This window comes from Heloderma suspectum, chromosome 5, assembly GCF_057233095.1.
Source record: "Heloderma suspectum isolate Gila_16-S chromosome 5, 16-S_ref, whole genome shotgun sequence".
NCBI classification, from domain to species: Eukaryota; Metazoa; Chordata; class Lepidosauria; order Squamata; family Helodermatidae; genus Heloderma; species Heloderma suspectum.
In genome coordinates this window covers 145,823,734-145,848,247 of record NC_139462.1, presented here as the reverse complement: position 1 = coordinate 145,848,247, position 24,514 = coordinate 145,823,734, and the positions used below count along the sequence as shown (strand labels likewise).

The 24,514-nt window shown below is 43.2% G+C and overlaps 1 long non-coding RNA gene across 1 annotated transcript; it reads left to right on the top strand.

Moving 5' to 3' along the window:
- Positions 1-294: 294 nt before the first annotated feature.
- LOC146344619 (uncharacterized) lies at positions 295-20,394 on the top strand. Its single transcript, XR_014792267.1, has 3 exons — positions 295-651; positions 3,172-3,260; positions 3,391-20,394. It is a non-coding gene; the product is annotated as an uncharacterized LOC146344619 (long non-coding RNA).
- Positions 20,395-24,514: the final 4,120 nt, after the last annotated feature.

Genomic DNA, 24,514 nt, shown 5'->3' with positions numbered 1-24,514 from the left:
AAGTGTGCTCCAGGCAGCTTCTAACTTTTTTTTCCCCCAGTAACAGATTAAAGCAAAATAGCACTTTTGTCCAGCAACACCTACACCCCCCATCTCACTATTGTGCATTTGCCAGCAAGTCCCATAGCCCCTATCTCACTATCGCACAATTGCATGATAGTGAGATAGGGGCTATAGGACTTGCTGGCAAATGTGAGATAGTGGGATAGGGGCTATAGCACTTGCTGACAAATGTGCGATAGTAAGATAAGGGGAGGGAAAGAAATAAAAACAAAATTGGCAGAATCGGTCATAGGTTGCGGAAGCAAGTTTCTCCTCAGAAGTAACTCCCATTGTGGTCAATAAGACTTGTTCCTTAAATATAGATGCTGTGTTTCTTTACTGTTTGCTTTGTTGCTGTACGGAAGTAATTAATGCAAAGCTTCGAATCTTCGCCTTATGGGAGCTTCAGAGGAAGGGGACAGGGGGTAGGGCCTGGAGGGGGGGCCTCTCTTATTGGTTGAGGGCCCCTGCCAGTCTGATGGCATTCTCTCTAACCCTGCACCCCCACCCCAACCCAGAAGTATGTTCCTGTGAAGCAACTTAGAATGGCGTGGTGCACTTGTTTGTGGAGCCCTGCGCAGACCAAAGCTTGTTCCTTGAAAAATCCAGGTAAGCCACCATTCGCTTCTCCTTCCATTGTCATGGAGACACCCCCCAGGTTGATGGCCAACTTCAAGGCACCTCCTTGATCTTCTTAATATAGTGCTTTATCTTTAAACCAATTCTACCCAGACTTGGGACTGGACAGCCCTTCAAATAGAGGACTGTCCTCTGTAAAGAAGGACATATGACCACCTAAAGTACAGTCTACTGATTAATATTTTCAGCAGGCTGATCCAGTATGGCAGTGAGCCACCGGCTTTGCCAGAGCTTCCCTCGTTGCTGTTACATGACAATACATGGGACAGATTACGTTGTGCAATGACTGTGAACTACTTCACATGATACAATTCCTAAAAGACACAATTGTGGCTTCCCAACACACACATACACAGCAAAATATACACATGCAAACAGCACACATGACAATCTGTATGTATGCTATTTCCTGCCTGGAGGAAATTTCCTGGAATTTTGGAGTTCCAGAAATTTCCTGGAACTCCTAAAGCAGGTGGAGAGATTTCCATCCATGAAAGACCATTAAGCTTTTTCATGGACCACCAAGTAGCAGATTGTCCAAAAACACAAGTGATAGGCTCAGGGTGCTTCCAGTCAGAGGGCTCCTAGTGCTGCCAAAGAGAAGGCCTTGTGCAGGTATTCCGTGTTTTCTTCCTTAACGGATTTTCTGTGGTATGACACAAGGCAGAAGAAGTGGTAGGAAAACACGGAAGGGTTGCAAGTTGAAGATGACAACATCTGGAGCCTCCACGTACAATTCCATGAATGACACAGGGTGATGCCGGCATAAAAGCTTCACCTGGAAGCACCCTTATTTACAACACAGCCAAACATCTAACAGCATTCTTTCTCTTGTAGGCGCTCCTTACAGAGTATACCTTGTTCACTGCTGCTTATAATTTGGATTATTTCCACTAATCTTTTTTTTTTGGGGGGGGGGAATAATTGTGTGTGTGTGTGTGTGTGTGTGTGTACTTAGGTAGTTAAATTTATTCATTTGTTTATAAAATGATTTAAGCCTTTTCTAAAGAAAGCCCTAGGGAACATACAATATTTTAAGAATACAGAACTCATAAAAGACTAAAAATACAAAAAAATGATAAAAACACAGCTTTAGAAGTAGTAAAACAATACTGAGCAGCAGCAGACTACAACGTAGAAAGCTCTGAGAATGAAAAGGTCTAGTTATAGAAGATCTTGCTTCAGTACAGGGGACTGGAAGATTTTTCCTGCCGTACTATTTTATGAACTCAGTTCTTAATGGAATACTTATCAGCTAATCAGTGATATAACTACAAATGAGGTCAATGACGATAAGGAAGAAATGTTGCCATCTGGCAGCTGTTTGCTGTCTTACATGATATTGCCCCAGTTTCTAAAGACACAACGGCGATCTAGCTGCAAAACAGGTGATACTTTTTGCTCAAAGAATCTACTGCAGAGCTGGACATTACATTAATAATCATACTTAGCATTCATATAGATTTTGACAGCGTTCAAGTCCCTTCACATACATTATTTAGGTAAACCTTACAACAAGTTGACCTAGTGTCCTCATATTGTGGGGGAGAAGGTATATCTGCAGATGACTCCCACTTCTGAAAATTGTCCACAATACTTTGGATGCTAAATGGGTGCATATAAAGCATGGATGGGGAATGCGTGTCCCTCCAGAAGTTGCTGAACTGCAACTTGCATCATCCCTCACCATTGGCTATGCTGGCTAGGGTTGATGGGAGTTACAGTTCATCAACTTCTGGAGGGCCACAGGTTCCCCATCCCTGATGTAAAGCAAGAGTTCAACTGTGACCCAGTTTGCACAGAACTGGAAATCATGGACTTATTAACCCAGAAATTGCCAAAATATACCAGGTGCAAGCAAGTGCGCTGCCTCCAATGTGCTCATCACTCCCACTTTCAATTAACAACCTACAGTCACCCCATTCATAGGTTGCTAGCATGACATCTGATCCTAGACACTCTGGGTTGTTTATGGGTTAAACAATCCAGAGTTAATCCATGGTTAATTAACCCATGATTGCCTGTTATGTGTGAATTAGCCCACTGTCTTGTTGATTCAAATGAGGGCAAGGAGAGATGTAGGCATGCACACAAGTGCCAGTCTACATTGACATATCATTGGTTTATCACAGAGGAGTGTTGATACAATGTTCACTTTTTAAATTTTTAAATTTTAAGCTTTTATTAATACATGAATACGTAAAAACAATCCAACAACATATCATTATACAACACAATCAATATACCCATCTAATTTTAATAGTTATAAATGTCAAGAAATCATTTAAATATCGAGTAAATTAAATAGCACATAACATCAAGTTTTGCATGTCTTCAAGCTCCAATAATTTAAGTAGCAAAACAAGAATATATATTAATTTCTATAACATAATTATTTTTCCAATATTCAATAAAAGCTTTCCATTCCTCCATAAATTTGGGATTCTTTTGTTCACCATCTCTCAGTCTAACTGCCTCACTGATTTTCAGTAACTGCAATCTGCCAAACTTTAAGAAACCTACGATGTTCAAGTTCCTTAAAGCACGGACGCCGATTGTGTCATGGACTTGTACAAATGGTAAGAACCCTAGAGTAAGGGAAACATTATGGGGGTGGCAGCAGTTACCATAAAGAAATCTTGTACAATTAATCCACACACTCAAAAGCTTTAATTTTCAGTTCTACTATTTTGTATGGTTTCTCCTCAGCCTCACCATGGAACCATATTTGAATGTCAATTAAAGGTAAGTATAACTATGTGACTAGTTTCACATCGTGGTGCAACTGGAGTTTCCAGTTTTCACAGACACCACTCATCTGAACCACAAAAGCAAGGAAAAGCATAAATCATCTCTGTAGTCTGTAAGTATGACCTGAAAACACTGTCATTACAAAACTATGAGAAAGATCAAATGTTATGAAGTCACTTCCATTCAATGGCTTCTACTAAGGAGTTTCTCACAGCATGCTACTGTAGTACCTAATTAGTTGAAAGGTTGTTCGGTAAGAATTTCACTGTGCAGGATTGTTGTATTTCAAATTAATTTATATGTTTCAGATTTATATCAAATGGTAAGGGATAGTATTGCATTTCATTAAATGCTTTGGATATGTGGAACTTGTTGACCAGCTCTGGGAATTCATGTTCCATGACTGTAGTCTGATTATTCTAACAATTCACAGCTCAAGTGTTCTGTGATCTCCTGAGACTCTAATACATTCTGGTAAGAAGAAAGGCAGATCAGGGGACTGAGATTCAGCCTGTTTTTAGACGGGTTGCGCTCCCCTTGAAAAATCAGGTTTCTGGTTTGGGGTTCTCCTGGATAAATTTAAAGATAAATAAATAAATGAACCATCAAAATCCTTCCCACAGGGCAGTTGGCTGACAGGGAGAGTCCAGCTGAAACAGGAGCAGGTGTCTGGTGTTTCCCTCATAAGAACATAAGAAGAGCCATGCTGGTTCAGACCCGGGGTCCATCTAGTCCAGCATTCTGTTCACACAGTGGCCAACCAGCTGTCAACCAGGAACCCACAAGCAGGGCATGAGCGCAACAGCACCCTCCCACCCATGTTCCCCAGCAACTGGTGTACATAAGCATACTGCTTCTGATACTGGAGGGAGCATGCAGCCATCAAGACTAGTAGCTACTGATACCCTTTTCCTCCAGGAATTTGTCCAACCCCCTTTTAAAGCCATGCAAATTGGTGCCCATCACTATATACTATAGTAGCGAATTCCATTAAGTATGTGCTGTGTGCAGAAGTAATGGAACTTACTTCTGAGTAAATATGTTTAGGATTGCACTGTAAATAAATGATATTCCTAAAGGAAAACCATTCAAGGGGTTAGGGTCTGGTACAAGACAGAAGAACTTTGGCCTTGGAGAGTGTAATGATAATGAGAGCTAGTGATGAAGAAGACTGCAATCCTAAACACATTTTTTAAGGGAATAAGTACCACTGAACCCAGTGAGACTTACTTTTGAATAAACACATTTTAGATCAGGCTGCACAAGTGAATGTTGTGAGCCAAGAAGCACCTGGTTCAGATTAACTCATATGATGGCCTAAGGATAGGTACTGTTATCTCAGCTTCCTATCTGCGATAAGGGGATCATAAAATGGCTGGTATTCCAGGGCTATTGTACTGTTAATATAGATGAAGCCTTTTGACCAAAAAAATGGACCATATGAATGCTTATTGAAAACACACTACTATGCTATGAACAATTTCTAATGGAAGCCCTTGAAAATGCAAAACTGCAAACACATTACTGACTTAATGCCACATTTTCACTTTCACCTTTAAGGAATCTTCTGTGGTTCTACTCTGTGAACTACTACTGCCTGAATCTGTTTAAATTCAAGTTTAGCAGCCCCTGTGGTCTACCAGCTGTGCCTGGAAAATATTTATGCTGCACTTTGGACTCAAGGACAAACTCACAAGAAGCAGCTGTTTTCGCACGATGTGCTGTTACGTTCACTTCTCCAAAAATAGAGTGTTTCTCTCTTGGCTTATGTTGACTTCTGTTCTGTTCTGTCTTGTACCAGACCCTTGAATGGTTTTCCTTTAGGAGTATCATTTATTTACAGTGCAGTCCTAGACACATTTATTCAGTAGTAAGTCCCATTGATTTCAATGGGACTTACTCCCCAGTAAATCTGTATAGAATCCCAGCCTTAGTTTGCTCTCCTTGAGAACAATTAGAATTAAAATGTGTGAGAGAGAGACTCTTAAGCAGTGTTAAAAATTCATATGTTCTTGTTTAGTATATTTACCATGTTTAAAGCAGGGAAGTGAGTCATTTAAAGCCAATAAGGGACACATGGGAAGGGAGCACTGAGCCCTTGCCCCTGTATCCACGTCTCCTAAAACTGCCTCGCCTGAGCTGCTGAGTTTATTTATTGTCTTGGAGCTTTTCCAGGAGAAAAGCAGCTTGGATGAGGGAGGGAAAACAGGGTGGGGAGTACAGGTAGGAGAGGGGCTCAGCATTCTCACTACTGCCTTCCCATCTCTTGTCCACATAACAACATCGTACCCCACCCGCAACTTATATCAATACAGCAGTTAGACCTTAAGATTAGACCTGAGGTGTTGAACCTCTTTCAGTCTGAGAGCTGAATTCTATTTCAGAGAAGCTCACCGGGCCGCATTCCAGTGGTGGGTGAGGCCAAAGGCCATAGGGAAGCCACCAAACAATTGGTGGTTGTGGGAAAGGGGCAGGGACAGGGGAAGAGGGCATGGCCTTCTGGGCATTCCCAGATGGTCAGATTGGGAACCCAGATGGGCTGGATTTGACCCCTGGGCCTAAAGTTCTGCACCCCTGGTTTAGCCCATTAGTGGAGGGCATGTTTATCAACAGTGGGTAGCCATATCAGCTAAACATGTCTTCCATGTCCACATCCACAATACCTTTGAAGACCAGGTGCTGGGGGAGGGCTGTTACCTTCAGCCTTACCTGGGGTGGGGATTGTTACCTTCAAGCTTGGCTTGAGAAACAAATCAGGCTGAACATCCTTGGAATCAGGACACTGGCCTAGATGGACCATAGATCTGATTTGCCAAGGCCTCTTCTTATGTCCCTGATCCAAAATATGGAGAAATGTTGAAAATTTAAAAGAAATGGCTCGTGAGCCACCTTGAACAGGCCACGTGAGACATTCTGTTATGAAACAGAACTAAATCATTTTTAAAACAGCATGGCTTGTGATGGAGATTTCACTGATAAAATGGAAGAGGCCACCATCAAGCATTCCTAATGCCCAAACAACTACAGCACAGCATGTACATCAAAGAGGTTATTTCTGTTTCCAGTGTAGAGATGCTGTTTCTCATTTCCATTTATTATTTGGTATCAGTATTACTGTGTCTCCCAGTAACACTGCAATGTTACTGTGGAACAGGGTTTTTTCTGTAACATGAAGCCCTGACTGCTAAGCGATTATCAGTTCATGACTCATAGATGAGTCAGCACATCTAAAAGCAGCAACCATTTTGTCACCAACACCTGAAGGTGGTGATAGCCCACAATTTTCTTCTTTGTCTTAAGACTCTGAGAACCGATTTAAAAAAAAAATATCCTTCATTATAAAGTTCAAACCAAAAGGCAGATAAAAGCTAGAAAATGAGTAATCCATGAACTATTTTAAGATTTAGAGGGACAATCCAGTAGATGTCAGTGGGACCTCATAGAAATCACTTTAGACAAAATGGCTTGTGAATTTCACCCAGTATTTATGTTCGAGGCTCTTCGGTGGTTGATTTTTTAAACCACGTTTCACTGAGTCATAGCTTAAACCACACATGAATTTTGCATAAGGGATAAGGACATTATGTGGGAGGTCTATGATCCAATCTCTTGTCATCTTTTGTTTTGTTTGAGCAGAAGGGGTTTAATTTCTATCTCCCCTGCTGTGTCAGGACCCCCATCAACAGCAGAGGCAGAGGCACTGGGGGCTGACCCAGGTCCCACCATCAAGACCAGGCCTGAGCCAGAGCCCAAGACCATCAGATCATGGGCCTTTGAGCCAGGAATGCATGAATCAGGACCTCTGGAGTCTGTACACCCAGAGCCTGCACCCCCTGAGAAGTAGATCCCCTTCACTCCACAGACCCACATTCCCATGTTGCGCTGACAGTGCAGGCAACAGGCCTGGAAGAAATTTGTAGGGTGGCCATATGTCCTCTTTCATGGAGGACAGTCCTCTATTTTGAAGGCATCCTCTATTTGAAGGGCTGTCAAATCCAAGTCCAGCTTAAAAATAAAGAAACATCAGAAGGAAGATCTGGGCCTCAAAATCGCCCATCAACACCACCTGGACAGGAGACTGAGCAAGGCACACAGGTCACCTGGTCACAGTCTTCCACACTGTGAAGAGATGTATTATATTTCTATTTAAAGTATAAGTATGATGTCTGAATTTGCATCTATGCATATAAATTAGCATATGTAAACTTTATGCAGATTGATGAAACATTTCCTCTTTTTTGGCGATGCATAAGTGGCCACCCTATCTGAGAAAAGAAGCACTAGATTCCAAGTGAGAGTCCTGCCCCTTGAAGGCCTTCCAATCTTTAAGGAAGAAATGGAGAATGGGACGGTAATATGGTCCTGGAGGCATAAAAGGCTTCAAACTGGAACATAGGGCTCACTTGGAGCTTTTCATGCCCTGCTTTGCTGCCCTTTGGGCCTTTTGGCCAGGCTGAGCCATTTCCCAAACTGAAATCATCCCTTGAAGCTGCTATTTGCAGCAAAGTGGGTTAATGATAGGTACAATACATAGGCCTGTACCTTTCCTGCCATGCCATGGCCCTGGTCAAGGTCACACCAAGTGAGTTTGTGAGGAGAGGAAAGAAGTGGTACTATGTTGTTCTGGGAGGAGATTCAAGGCATAAGGGGCAGCATGGGAGAACAGGGAGAGTCATTTGAGTGTCTGAGGCCGATACAGTTATGGGAGCAGGTTACAGGTGGGGATATAACAGGAAATACTGCAGAAAGAGAGGGTGGAGCAAAGTCATGGTGAGCTTTTAAATGTTGGTTTAGTTTTAGTTTTGTTTTTTGCTTCTTCAGCACATTTACTATATACGAAGACCACAGGAAAATATTGACAGCTCTGAAATCAGAGTAAGCAAGCAAAGGAAATGATGAATAAAGCATTATTGGAATGGGAAATGCCAGATAGACTTTGAAAGATGTTTATATGGCTTGCTTAGTGGTTGAGCTGCAATAGCAGAGGAAATTGAGCAACACTGAGGGTCAAACTAAATGTGACAGCAGCAGATGTGCATATAAAGTTAAACATGGAACTGCCCCAGCCACATAGAAGGAAGAGGGCGAGGGTTCCATTTTCATTGTCAAAAGGTGTGCATGGGTGAGGATTGTAGAACTCTTATCTCAGCGCAGTTTTCACACCGAGAGTGCTTTTCTCCCGGGGATTCTTACCTACATGCCTACTTCTTTCTTTCTTTCTTTCTTTCTTTCTTTCTTTCTTTCTTTCTTTCGGATTTCAGCAGATCTGTGTGTAAACTCATGATCAGCCCCACTCAAGTCTAGTTTGCCCTTGACTTGATCAAGCAGGGCCAGTGTCAAAGGTAGGCATGGTTGGGCACCAGCAGGGACCCACTGCCAAGAGCCCCCTGGACTTGCTCCTCCTCTTCACCACCTTGTTGTTCACCTGCCTTTTACTCTGGCCCAAACAATGGTGGTGGTAAGAAGGAGGAGCAGTATGTGCCATTGCTGACTTTCTCACTCACTCTCTGCCTGTCAAACAAGCAAGTGGTAGCAATGCTGAGAAAGAGGATGAGGAGCAATAGCATCTGGTGACAATGGTGGTGAGGAGGTACACTCAGGTAGGCCCTTTGAGGGTGGCTTGCCCAAGGGTCTTCAAAAACCTGGAGCTGGCACTGTGATCAAGAGCTCAGTGTAGTGGGACTTGGCTGCTGCAGAAAACTAATCAAGATCATTGAATTTCTATCTGAGCTGAGCGCAGGACAACTCATATTTTGTCTTTACTTGGGCATATTTCAAACTAGGCTGACTTTGTCAACCAGTTTGAATCACGATTCAATAGTCGTGCCTATATGCTCCTCAAGTACCATACTCCAAGCAGTGAATGGTTCTGTCACTTCATTCATGCAGACACTCGTAGGCTTTCTGGCACATGGGCATGCTGTGAGCATATGCACATGGCTGGTCACTCTGTGTTGATTGAAATCATTCTGACAAAGGGGAAGAAAATTCAGTCTGGTTTGAAATAAACCCAGATAAAGATTGGCGAAGCAACCCTAAATATAGGCTCAAGCTATAAAATCTGAATCCAGATTTTAAGTACCTACCATTTCAGGGATGTTTTGGCCCCCTTCTGATGAACATACAGTGGTTCATACACACTTACCTAGGAGTAAAACCCATTAATTCAATGGGGCTTACTTCTGAGCAGACATGTCTAGGATTGCACAGTTATTTTTATTACCTTTGTTTTATAGGTAAAATAAAAGGAGAAAATATTTTTTTAAAAGTTCTTTGAATATCACCTCAGATGAAAAGGCATGAAACTGATGCTGCAATCCTACACTCACCTACCTGGGAGTAAGTCACACTGAATTCATTAGGGCTTACTTCTGAGAGAACTGCACTGTGGGTTGCAATAATTAACATATGTTAATACTAATGCCTTATATTCTAAAATAGTGGTACCTGAAACTCAGCCCTGAAGAACCATGGCCATTCTCACACATGTACCTCACCTGGAGTACTATGTCCAGTTGAGGGCACCACAGTTTAACACATTGGCATGTGTCCAGAGGAGGGAGACAAAGATGGTGAAGAGTCTAGAGACATGATTTTGAATGTAGACAAGATGATTAAGCAGTGATATGCTTGCCTTCTTCCAATATCTGAAGGGCTGCCACATAGATGATGGAGCAAATTTGTATTCTGTTGCTCCAAAGGGTAGGGACTGATTCAATGGCTTCAAATTACATGAAAAAAGATTTAGACTACACATTAGAAAGAACTTCCTGATGGTACAAGCTGTTCAACAGTGCAATAGACTGCCTTGTAAGGTGGCAGACTCTCCTTTGTTAGAAGTGTTTAAGCAGAGGCTGGATGGGCCACCTATCAGGGATGCTGCAGTAGTAATGGATTTCCTGCATCAGCAGCTGGAGTGGACTAAATGAATGTTGAAGTCCTTTGCAACTCTATGACTGGGCTTGGACATCACGATCACCCATGATGGGTTAAATAAGCCATGATAGCTTATTTAACACATCATGGCTTATCGTGTCATCTGTCAGGAATGTTGTAATCCACGATGACTTATTTGGCACAAATAACCCACACTGATAACCCACAATCTGCAGCAGGGGTTATTTAACCCACTATGGGTTATCATGTCATCTGTCGGGCACCGTGGGTTATTTTGGTCGCTTACAGAGTTGTGCAACAAGACTGATTCTGATCACTGCCACTCTGCTCCTCACAGACGTTATCTGTATAATGGAAATACCTTAAATTGTCTATTTCTGGACTGTGTATGGGGGGAAATGCACAATTGAGAACACTAAAAGGTGTCTATGCCAGCAATGGCTATGGGGGGGTTGGTTGTACAATTACGTTTTACCGCTATAGCAATACTGAGAACACTTAAAAGCCTGTAAGTCAGCAATGGCTATGGGAGGAAATCCGCAATGACGTTTTAGCATTAGAGTGCTTTAGTGATATTGAGAACAGTTAAAAGCCTGTATATCAGTTAAAAGCTTGTATGCCAAATATTGAGAACACTTAAAGGTGTCTATGCCAGCAATGGCTATGGAGGAAAATGTGCAATTCAGGGTTTTGATGGTGTTTTGGGTGCCTCCTGACTAGCTGTATGTCAAATTTGGTCCCAATCCTGCAAACCTCCAAGGTGTCATAGCCGCCACCCCCTTTTGGGTCCACCCAGGATTTTCCTTCCATTGGTGTAATTGCACAGGGTTTTGATGGTGCATCGGGTGCCTCCTGACTAGGAGAGGCTGTGTGTGAAGCTTGGTCCTAGTCCTGCAAACTTCCAAGGGTTTATATGTGCCAGCCCCTTTTTGGTGCACACTGGGATTTCGCTCCTCGTAGCCCCTGCTGCGATGTAATGACTTGGTGAAACAGCACCACTACTTGGGCGGGAAGACTGCAGCAGGACGGGGCGGGGGGATGGATCAGATTAGGCAGAGTAGCTCAATAAGCTACACACATGAGCTTTTTAGCCTGGTTGTGCGGTGAGACATTGTGGTCTATTTAAAAAATAAGTTACTGTGAGGTACTTTTCTTGTCAGAACACCATATGACCCAGCAGAAACATTTTTGTGACGTTCACTGCAAAATGAGAGAAATGAAACTGTAAATGCTACGGTGACCATGTGTCCTCTTTTACAGAGGACAGTCCTATATTTGAAGGGCTGCCAGAGGACTTTTCTCCCTTTTGAAAGCATCCTCTGTTTGAAGGACTCTCTAGTCCAAGTCTGGTTTAAAGATAAAGAACCATCTCAAGGAAGAGCTGGGCCTCAAAGTTGCCCATCAACAGCACCTGGACAGCAGACTGAGCAAAGCACGCAGGTCAACGCATTACGGTCTTCCACACTACGGTATACTACAGACATGTACTGTGTTTCTATTTAAATTATAATCATAATGTCCAAATTTCCATCTATACAATATAAATTAGCATATGCACATTTTATGCAAATCGGTGTCAGGGTTGGATCGGCACCCATAGAGCCCCAAAGCAGTTCTGATTCTGAGGAAGGGATAGAAACTGTGGGAGAGGAATCCGCGCGCTGTTCAGAGGAGCAGCCAGGGGGACAGCCCCTCCCTGCTCACATTCCGGAGAGTGGTAGTGACCCAGGCAAGCAGGGGGAGGAACTGGCGCTTCGGAATGCTAGGCGCCGGCGTAGGGACAAGCGGGAGATGGAGGGCACTGAGAGGAGGCGCTCAGCCCACTTGGCGCGATGTCAACAGCTGTGCCCCAATGCCCCAAGGGAAAGGGGTGGACTTTCGCCTCCTAGCCCTTAAGTTCAGAGGCTTCCCGCCTTTATCCTCCAAACGGAGATCAACTGATTCACTAAGGCTAGAAACCTCTAGTAGGCAGCTCTCTTAAGTTTCCTTCAGTAGGCTCATGCAGTTAGCATCTGTAAGCATCATTAGGTTGAATGGAAATAAAGCCTTGGAAAAGAGCCCTATCATCTGTGTGTTGATTCTGGCTACTTGAGGATTTCAGAAGGCAGCAAAGGCGCTCCCGACAATCGGTGTCATCTTTTGTCCTCTTTTTTTGCCGATTCATAATGGCCACCCTAAATGCAACAAATGTGATTTAGGTTACACTAATACCTAGTTCTTCCTGAACAGGTTAACCTGTTTCTGAGCTTGTATCAATTCAGACTGCAGGTGGAGACTCACATGATGGAATACTCCTCCAGAAAAAAAAATTATGTGCATAGAAAACTAGCATGTCAAGAAGACTAAGCTAGCACACCTCTCCTGACATCAAGTTTTCTACGTGAAGGGATATATTTTTTTATTGCATTTTTATTTTATTTTTTAAGCTTCAATCACTTACCATCTGAAGTGATACAGTGCAGGCACAGATTTGTCACTCAAGTAAGAACTAGACCGAAGTTATATTGGATAGATCTGTGTTGCTGTTTCTAGCAAACTAAACTATTAATTTAAAATGAACAACAACACAGGGCCAGGAGCTGTGCAGAACTGCTTTGAAGCTTGCTTGCTTGACAGGCAGAGAGACAGTGGGCAAGTAGGCTGGGGCATCTACTGCACCTCCTCAGTGCTATTGTTGCCTGGGCCAGAGGTGAACAAGCACGTTACAACATCAGTGAAGAGGAGGAGCAACTCCTTGGGGCTCTTGTCAATGGACTCCTACTGTGGTGTGAGACTTCAGCAAGTGCCTGACTGTGCCTGTCTTTGACACCACTGTCCCTGGTCAAATCTGTGAGGAGGCTGCCATATTTTGCATGGGCATCTCAACGAGAACTTAAAAGGGATTTGGGGAGAGGCTAATGTGTGTAAAGACTCTAAAAAGACATTTCAAATTGTGTGGAAGTCATGTGATACTTTTAAAATCTCCGTTTTTATACTTGTGGAATACTACACATTGTGGCAAGATCAACGTCATCACACAACAGAAACCTCTGGACATAGGTATGCAGCCCAGTGTGATTAACAAGCCAGAATAGCTACAGATTGAATTTTCTTTGTACATTACTGCCATCTGCTGAATTTTGACAACACAAACCTTTTGGCATTATTATGACCTGTAGCAACGGAGAACATACAAATCCCTTCCGAATACACACAGATCATATCTATAGAAAATAAAGAAGTCCCTTCGAGAACGTATTTTACATCACCATTTGGCAAGCAGCAGTCCATGTCATGTCAGCTGCAGCAATATTTCAACCCAAGAAAGAGAAGAGAAACTGCTGTTCAGTAACCTGCTTACATTTCCCATCATGCAAGGTTCTGAAATACATTTTTTTAAATTTCTTTGATTTTTGCTAGCAATTACAAGCTAAACCAGTCATTCAGTCTAGTTTCTGATATGCAGTGTGAAACACACTTACCAGTTCTTCCTCTGACTTGCCTGTTAAAAATTAATCATCCTAACTGAAGAAAACCACATCTGGAGCACTATATATAGGAACTGAGCAAATTTGTATTCCGGCTGGTCCGAAAGTAGTGGGTTATCAAAAATTATTACAGTTAGTTTAACTAACCTAAGTCACACCCCACTGCTAACCTTGACTGGTCTTTTTTTTTTTTAACCCTATTTTTCCCATATCCGCTTGGTTTCACCTGCAGTTTGCAGTCTGACCTGGGGTCAATTACACAGGTGGGGCAAACAAATCGATATTAAATACACTGTTACCCCATTCATATATACAATGATAGAGGAGGGTCTACTCTTTAAACAAAAAGAGTACCTGGTTGTGGTAATGGAGGGCCACTAAACTAAAGCTCAAACCAGAGAAGACAGAGGTACTGTTAGTGCAAGGGTGGGGAACAAGTTGGAGATGGTAGGTCAAATGGCGGGATGCATGGCCCCACCCCACCCCGCTGATGACAGTGGCTGTGGCCATGCCCACTGATGTCATCGCCCCACCCATTTTGCCTTTCTCCATGCTTTTCTCTCAGCACGGAGAAAGGAACTTTGCTGGCTTCGCACAGTGTGCATCACCCCCCCCAGGGGGGCACATACCACGCAAATGGACCTGGCCGACATTTATTATTAATTTTAGCTGTTTTATTTAAAATATTTTTAGGCCGCCTTTCAGGGCAGAAGCATTCCCAGGTCAGCTTACAACTGACTAAAATTCATATAATAACTTAAAAAAACCCCATACAATAATAAGCAAGCAAGCATTCATGAAACAGCAAACACCAGCAATAAAACATTACTAAACATCTACAGCAGAACTGCACCAACAGAGCAGAACAGTCCAGTAAAACATAGTCAGGGAAGGCCTGAGTAAACAAGTAGGTCTTCAGGGCCTTCCTAAACACCTGCAATGATGGGGCCTGACACCTCTCAGATGGCAACTAATTCCAGAGGTGTGGGGCCAGCACGGAAAGGGCCCCTCTCTCATGTCCTTGCCCACCTAACTGCCCTCAAAGGTGGGCAAGTGAGACAGGCCTCTCTTTCTGATCTTAAACATCATCAGCTTCTCCAGCCGCCACTTTGGTGGTGCCAACTTCCCCTACCCCATGCCTTCCCCCATTGGGAAACACTTATCTCCAGAGTGGCACACTAAGTAAGGGGAATCCCGTGATCTCTCCAATCTATGACTGACAATAAGTGGATGCCCCTGCGTACCATGCATCCTCCCAAATGGGAGGGTGAGCAGGACGCTAAGAAAGGGGAATCCCTTTGTTTTCTCTGATCTGTGATCAGAGACAACAACTGGATTTCTCTCCCTGCCTCCTCTCCAAGCCCCTGGTAGCTTCTAGGCCAGAGGTGAGCTTGGGGAGGGGAAGAAGCCCACAGATGGAGCCCAGGTTTCTCCGCACTGGATGGGGAGCCTCTGAGGGCTAATGTTTCCCCACCACTGTTTCAGTAGGTGGTTTGTCTGCCCAGATGTGTGTCATCCAACCTATTCTGCAAGGGGTTGCACTCCCTGTAAAGAACGAGGTTCATAGTTCGTGGGTGTTTATTCATCCAGCACTATCACTAGAGGCATACGTGGCCTCTGTGGCTTGAAGTGCCTCCCACCAGCTCAGGCTGGTATGCCAGCTATGACCCTACCTTTGCTAGTAACCTCCTGTTAAGATTACTGTAATGCGTTGCATGAGGGATAGCATTTGAAACCATCTGGAAACTTCCACTGGTACAGAATATGGCTGCAAGGGTGCTAACTGGGACCACGCATTATGATTGTACTATGCCAGTGCTGGTTCCCAGTTTGAATGGTGTCCAATTCAAAGTGCTGGTTTTGCTCTTAAAGCCCTTCAAAGGCTTGGGTGGTCAGTATCTGAAGGATCACCTCTCCTCCCATGTACCTACATGATAATTGAGATCATCACCTCAGGCGCTGCTCTGACTGCCCTCACCAAGTGAGGTACAGTAGGCGGCTATGAATTAAGTGGGCAACCCTAGGCATGTTTAGGCAGGAAAAAGTCCTATAATTCCCAGCATGCCCTAGCCAGCATGACTGGCTCAAGGGATGCTGGGGGCTGCAGGACTTTTTTTCTGTCTAAACATGCCTAGGATTGTGCCCTAAAGGGCTTTTTCAGTTGTGGCCCCTAGCTGTGGAATGATATCCCCAGAAAAGCTTGGCTTGTGCCTACTTTAACATTTTTCTGGCGCGCGCAAAGACCTTTTTATTTTCTTAGGTCTTTTAAATTATATAGTGATTGTATTTATACTGGGGGGGTTTTAATCCTCTGCTCTCTGCTTTAATTTAGTGCTGCAGAGTTTTTGTTCCTATCTTTTGGTGTGATCTATTCCTGATTTTATAGTTGTGTTTTTATTTACTGTCTTTACTGTATTCTTATTGTAATTGTGTTTATTTTCATTTTTCTTGTTTATGTTGTAAACCACCCAGAGAATGCCTGTTATAGAGTGGGCTATAAATAAGCAGCTTTTCCACAGCTCAGATTTGATACCAGAAGTGAGCTAGAAATGACCAAAAATGGTGTCTTGGGACATAAGAAATGCTCCTCACTTTTTCAGCCATGCTGACCCAGGTACAGGGCCAGCCCTACCATTAGGCAAAGTGAAGCAACTGCCTCAGGCATGAGTGCAGAACAGCAATGAAGTGCTTTTCCTTTTGGTGAAAGAGCTGTGTATGCCATGTGGCGGGCCTTGTGCTCCCTGAGCCAGCCTCCTACCCTCAGGTGTGCTGGGGGACTGTCCCGTAGCAATGTTGAAATAAGATTCAGCTGCCAGTGCAGTTGGCTTCTGTGCATGGAATGGGAGGGGGCGCTGTGGCAATTCCACATGCACAATATGTAAATAGTAAAGGTTTGTATATATGTATGGTGGCTGGTATGTATCTGGAATGATTGACAGGTGAGTGTGAGGCCGGGGTTTGGCAGAGTGTGGGCAAGAATGACAGTTTGGCAAGTGGAAGAAAGGGGGAGTGGCGAGTGAGAATGGAATGCAGTGTGATTGGTTGAGAGCTTGCGCAGAAAAAGGTGGGGAGATTGCTTCTAGGGAATCAGATAAGTTTGGGAGTAAAATAGATTGGGAACAGCTAGAGAAGTCGGAGAAGAGATTGGGAGATAAGGGTGAGAACAACCAGTGAGATAGTCTGTGTGTCAGATAGTGTGAGAGAGGGTGTAAGAGGTTTTGAATATAGAACTAAAGGCAAGGGTTATATTGTGCAATTTAAAGTGTTGCCTTAGTTTAATCATCATTCCTGATATCCTTTCCTCATCCCAGCCCAATTCCTATTTCCAATCCTCTTATACCAAGTAAACCTTCTTTGTTTTCAATTTTAAAAGACAGTTTCCTTTTTAGTTATTAGGAAGGGTTTCGTGGAATAACCCCCATGAGCTGGCTGCTTGGTCTGTGCTACCAAAAATAAAGAAAGCAGCTCTAAAAGGGTTATTGGCAGCAGCAACTGAGAGAATGGTGAAGCATCACAATACACAAACAGAGGGTTGTGGGTGAGAGTCTAAAAGTGGCAATGTGAGGAGACACACTGACCAAAGCAGCTGAGCTGGTGACTAGAAGTAGGATCGTGAGGTAGTCAAAACAGCCTCAGGTCCTTACAGGCACCATCTTGAATTGCCTCAGGCAGCAAAATGTCTTAGATTGTCCTAGCCTAAGTAACTCACTTAGTAACTTGCAAGGCTGGCTGGGGGATGCTGGGAGTTGTAGGCCTTTTCTCTGTCTAAACATGCATAGGGTTGTGCCCTTAGCCTCATGCTGTTTCACACATTTGGGCAACACTCACACAGAAGCCACAAAGTACTTCATGGGGAAGCCACAATGGTTACAGACAACTTACTGTATGGCAGGGCTAATAATGTGAAGCATTTCAGTGGCCTTCCAGGCAGAATCATTTTACTGCAGCTCTTATGTAGAAGCCATAACATCTGCACAAGCCCTTAGTTACAATTACCAAATAGACATTGATCTCTTCTGGAATGTGCCTGCATTCTTTTGCTCACTTGGAGCGCTTCTCAATATCCATGATCCCTCTTTGTCATTTCCTTCTTGTGCTGGCCATGGTCCTTCTCTGGCCATGACATGAGCTATGTGCTAGCCTGAAGGGAATCCCTGCTGCACTGATCTACTTGACAATTCATCTGACAGAGATCGTGCTGACCTCATAGCTGACTTCATAATACTGGCTTTTGTGATGATACAAGGCTAAGTTACACTCTGCCTATACTAGAAGACAAACACCTCATCAACTTTGTTAAAGGCCCATCCTATAGTTTCCAGATTTCCTGATATTCATGAGTAAAGTACATTCTGCTCTATTCCATTCACAACCAGCAAGTCACATTACTGAGTAGCTAGCTGCCTTATTTATAAGATTTATACCCCACCTTTCAGTTTCAAGAGCTCGCAAGGAGGCTTACAATATAGATATAATACAAATACAGGTAGAGACAATAACATTGCAGCAATATCACAATAAAATACAAAAGAACTGAGACTTAAAAACCAGACCAACAGGGTGCAAAGTAAAACAGTCCAAAAGCTTGGCAACATACGGCTAAAAGAGAGGGAGCCAACCAAAATTCCTGTGGATCGACAGTCTACAACCTTGGCACTGCTATTGAAAAGGCCCTGTCCCAACCAACTGTGCCTCTGAAGGCCGAGAGGGACACAGAGCAAGGCTTCCAATGACAATCATAACATGTTGGAGAAGACAGTCCTTCATATAACCCAGCCTTAAATTGGGGTCTAGCTTTTTGATACTTGAAATGTAGGTGAGAATCAGCATAAGTAGATTGCAACCTTTCTTCCCATCCCCAGGTAGGGCTCCTTTGTTTTTAACAGGTGCTAAAGGAGAAATTCGGCGGGTGATACTTTCCCTCAACACTGCACCTATATTCTGGAGAAAGCTTCACCTGGAGAATTTCAGCTTGTCACACAGTTGTTAAAGGCACAGGGGCCTCATCAGAAGAAACATCGATGGTTACCTAATATAGACGGAAAGAAATACCAATATGATCAATAGTCCAATGGGGGGGACATTAAAATTTGTCTCCTTTAGTTCTGTGAAGATATTTTTAATCTGTGAGTATATTTTGGACAAGTCATAAGTTGCATTCTCAGTTCAGAATAGAAGACAGCTGCAATCACTAATATAGGGTTGTATCCAACGTTAGCCCTACTTAGAGTACATACACTGGGTAAAATCCAACGTAATTCCTACTTAGAATAGACCCACTGAAATGAAAGGGACTTAACTTAGTCGTGACTAGCTGAAGTACCAATCATTTCAATGGGTCTACTCCAAGTATGACTTGTGTTAGATTTTACCCACCGAAATGAATGGAACTGAAGTTAAACTAACATTGGATACAATTCAGATATTAGCTCTTGCACAGAAACGTATTGGGGCAAGTTTGCGTTCATAAGAGAGTAAAATTGTCAAGCAACAGCGTTTCAAAGAGTGTGTTTTGGGGGAAAACGTTTCGATTCTGATGCATACAGAAGCAATGAACGCCTCAGTTATAGAGTACAGAAGTAACTAAACGCTACATAAAGAAAAGAAACGGGGGGTAGGGGAAGGCTTGCATGTCTGCGTTGGCTTCCTCGATCGGTTTCTGCCCATTCCCAGTCCAAACGTTAAGAGATGCTTGTCTTCAGGCTGCGTGCATTCTGCTGATTTCCCTCCTGAGCGCTCGCTCGCTCCCTTCCCCGACCATTTGCGATTCTTCGCAGCGCGACCGAAGCCACGTTCCTTTAAGAGGTTAAAGGGATATCAAGCAGGCAGCGTGAATCTGCTTACATTTTCTTGATTTGTGGAGATGCCTCTTTCATTTGCATAGAGCGTACCCATAATGCAACACTGAATTCTCATTGTCTCTGCCACAGGAATTAACAGGAGAACAAGAGTTTCCGCTTTGTTCAACGTCTATAAACTATGCTGTCTTACAAGAAACAAATCACTGCAAGTATGGTAACATTCGGACTTACTTGGGAGATATCTGCCATAACCTACATGCCTAAAATAATTACAGCTATATATATATTTTGGGAGAGCAAAGAACATTGGCTGGTCCGATTGCAGTGGTACTTATAATTAATTGATCACAGTCAGTTACAGGTTTCTTTGTTCTTTCTCCACTCCCACTGCTTCACTTGACTAGTCTTTTGTTTTCGAGGTTAGGCTTTAGTTCATGGTCATTTTAAATCCTACTCTGTATTAATCTCTTTAAAACACACCCACCCAGATTATTTTAAACCACCAAATCTTTTTTACTATCTACGTTGCACTCTTTCCGCTGCCAGGTGGAGACCTTTTTATTTTCCCAGGCATCTTTAGCATTTTAGCATTCCATTTTTTTTTCTTTGCTCTGCTGTCTTAAATCTGCTATTGCGTTTTAAATACCTGCACTGTTGCTAGATTTTACTCTGGTTGTATTTTTGTTCTGTAGTTTTAATAATTAATAAAATACAATTATGTGCTATTGTATTTTCTGTTGTATTTTTGTGGTTTTAATTTTGTGAGCCGCTCACAGAGCTTCGGCTCTTCCGAGGTATAGAAATGAAATAAATAAATAAATAAATAATAGTGCTGCGCGCGCGCACTCAATACCCCCCCCTCCCGCAGGCTCTAGAATAAAAAAAAACTCAACGCACGCATGAAAGATCACATATAGCACACGATGCAACCAAGGATGAGCACTTGAGTCCCACTGATTTCAATACGCATGTGCTTAAAGGTCTGCAGTGGAAATAAACGTGTCTTGGAGCAGTGGTCTCCAAAGGGCGGTGCGTGCACCCCAGGGAGTGCGTGACATGATGGTGGGGGGAGCTGCCTGATCTTCGAGCAGCCCCCCGCTGCTCTAGGAGGAGGGCGGGGACAGTGGCCGCAGGACGGGATGGGAGCCGAGAGGGAAGCTCTTGGCTCCTGGCCTGTTGAGAGCAACTCCCCAGGCAGTGGTGCCTTCCCGCTAAAGGAAAGCGGAAAGGAGATCACCCCTTCCCACTTTCCTCTGGCAGAATGAAACCGAGAAGGAAGCGGGCACTTTCCGCTCGGCGGGGCCAAGGAGTGGGGACTCAGGGCAGGGTGCGTGCAGGGAGGAGCCCGGCCAAGCACGTCTTTCCCCTCCTGGCAAGGAGACAGTGCTGCCCTGGTGCATTTCCAGCTTATCTAGTTTTAACTAAACTAAGCCTCACAGAATGGACAGGTGGCTTAAAAAGAACTGAACTTGGAACCAGGCCTTTGAATCGCTGTATCAGAAACTGTTAAACCAAGATTTTCAAAAATAATGAAGCATATCCAATCACATTGTTCTCACTAAAAATATTAATAATAATATTTTTTAAAGTGAGAGCAAAAAGGGGAGGTTGTACCCTTAATAAATAAACAATATTTTTAAAAGTTTTTTTTTATTTCATCTTTATCTCACCCTGTTTAATTTTTTTATTTGTGTGTGTATGTTTTATAATGTACATAATACATTAGTACGGTGGTACATGTATATAATTTATAAATTAAATATACGTATATTGGGGGGGTGCTCAAAATGTTTTCACTGATAGGCGATCGAAAACGTTAGGAAACCACTGTCTTGGGGTGCAGACCTATGTATGCTTAGACAGGAAAAAAAAGTCCTACAACTCCCAGCATTCCCCAGACAGCATGGCTTGTTCAGGCATGCTGGGAGTTGTAGGGCTTTTTTCCTGTCCAAACATGCTTAGGAGTGTGCCTTTAAAAGTACATAACGCGGGCGGGAGAATGCTGATATTATTTTATAAGCATATACGGATTGCATTGTGTATATATATTCAGGATGCTGATGTAGTGCACCCTGCTTGCAGGCGTATAGACTAACAATACTAAAAAAAACAAACAAAAAACAGGGTGAAAGGAGAGAGGAAAAAGAAAAAGGAGGACTCAGTCTTCCGACTCAACAGAAGCAAAGCTTAAGAGTATGCAGCTGCATCCATTTACTGCCCCAAGGCTCTTAGATTTACGAAGAAGGGAGACATCGGGAGGAGATGAAGAGAAAAGCGACGCGAACGGGGTGATTACGACTAAATTTTAGATCGTTAGATCCTTAAAGGCTGGCTGGGGAATGCTGGGAGTTGTAGGACTTTCTTCCGTCTAAACATGCCTAGGATTGCGCCCTAAAATCACTATTATTTTATACTGTTAAGATGCAATTCTATGCCCACTTCCCTGGGAATACGCCCTACACAGTTGGATTTACTTCTGAGTAAACGTGATGCATGGGATTAAACAAGTAAACCGAGTAAACAATTAAACTGAGTTAATGGGATTAAACTGGGTAAACAATGCAATCCCAATGCATGGGATTGCATTGTTAGAAGCGTAAAAGCACAGCATGCCTGCGTGAAAGTGAACAGAGCAAAACGGGGGCAGCAGGGGGCATGAAAAGGCGATGGAGGTGGGCACGTAACTAGCTTTATCCTCGTTCCAAACGGAGGTGTTTTTTGGGTGTGGGGTATCTTTTGCTGGAAATCCCAATCAGATGCCGACAGGAGGTTACCAGGTGGTGGGAAGTACACATTTAGCATTTTTAAGCACTGATTAACAAGTGACTGGGGATGATGGAAGTTGTAGTCCTACACATATAGGGAAGGCTGCTGTACAGCAAGGGCTGGCAACTCATTTATTTATACCAACTACCAGTACTATTTATATAAAACACCACTAGCAAGCCGACACAGGACAGCAGCTTCCCAAAGCCTCTTCAGCGGTTGCTCGCTCCAAACCTACTGGAGCTACGCTCTCTCCTTCATTTTGCATATTGGCTTCCCAACATGCACCGGAGCACAAACAAGTTTCTCTTTGTAAGGTTATCTTTGGCACAAAGAGTATTTACCTTTTTATGTTGGTTAATAGTATGCATTAAAAAGTTCCTCATGTCTTTTTTCGAACATTTTTAACTATTTTCGCTATATCGTAGAAACAAGTGAGATATCAGACATATAAATATCGAATAAGGCTTTATAGTTTTCCGACTGGTCCGATGGTAGTGGGTTATTTCAATTGATTGTCCACAGTCAGTTACAGATTGATCTTCTTGTTCACTCTTTCCCCCCTTTCTACTACTGCACTTGACTAGTCTTTTTTTTTTTTTTTAACTTTTATTTTCTCACTACGCTGATATTGAAGACAATCCAGAATTGTCCGTATATAAAGTGTGCAATTTTTAAAGAATTCATTGGTAAATGCATCCAAACTGTGAAACCTTTTGCTGCATTAGAATGGCTTACTGCAACCACACAGGTTTTTGTGTGCAGAAATGATCTGTTGTGTTCTAGGGGGTGGGGCGGGGGGAGGGAGGGAGATAATTGCGACCATTACGTTGTTCCTTTTAGAATGTTCTCTGTGTAATTGACACATCACCAACCATAAAAAGGTAAAGGTGTCCCCAACCAGTCGTGTCCGACTCTAGGGTGCGGTGCTCATCCCCGTTTCTAAGCCGAAGAGCCAGCGCTGTCCGAAGACGCTTCCGTGGTCATGTGGCCGGCATGACTGAACACCTAGGTGCACGAAACACGGAACACTGTTACCTTTCCCGCCGAGGCGGTACCTATTTATCTACTTGCAATTTCTTGCTTTCGAACTGCTAGGTTGGCAGAAGCTGGGACTGAAGACCGGAGCTCACTCCGTCACGCAGCACTCGGGTCTCGAACTGCTGACCTGCCGACCTTCCAGTCTGCAGTTCAGCGTCTTAACCACTAAGGATTATCCCTTATTGGAATAGTATTTTTCAGGATTGTAATAGCTATGCAGGAAGCATTGGAAGCTCCTTAATTAAAAACACACCAGCTCTGTGAGAAGTCTACAAGTAAACACCGCAGCTCTCAATTTTCATTTAATTTTTAAAACACTTTGGTTTGGCAGTTTGAATGTATGCCTTCATTAACACTTTTGCAGTCTTAAGAAAAAGCATCTAGTTATCAAAAGCAATTTGACAGTTGTCAGTTCAAGAATGATGTGAGGTGGGGAGAGAAAAATGAACACCATTCTATACAGGTATTATGTGAAAAATTATTTTTGGTGAGGGACCTAAGTAACGTGTAAGTAATTTCTCTATGTAGCAAAGAGTGAGCTACTGTTCAGAGGGGAGGAAAAACAAAGATCCCATGAGGCATGTCCAAGCCTCACTTCTAAAGTAACTCTCTACACACCAGGTTTTACGTTTTGTGTGTGTGTGACTGATCCTCAGGCTGATCGTGTGTGTGTGTGTGTGTGTGTGTGTGTGTGTGCCGTATTTTAATAGAAATTGTGAAAGAACAGACCTGTCCTCCATTTTCCTGTTTGGGTTTTGGGATACTAAAGGATAAAACCTTTGTGTGAGTACTGGTCAGTTTCAGCCAATAAATCACATTACAGGAGACAGGGTGTCTGCTCAGGAGCCCAAAGTTTTGCAGGCAGTTCAAGTAAAAAAGTTTGGTTAGATAGGGAGCCTAGAGGAAGAACAAGAAGAAAAAAAAGGTTTGCAGGAAGTTCAACTGAAGGTCAGGGGGAGAGCTTAGGAAAAGGAATTTAGAGCAAAGGTGAACAAGAAACAAACCTCCTGATTGGTTGGAGGTGGGGAGGAAATATAATTAATTTTAAGACAAAAAGCTTACGGCAGAGATTTAAGGCAGGAGTGGAGCACACTATTTTACCTATTTACC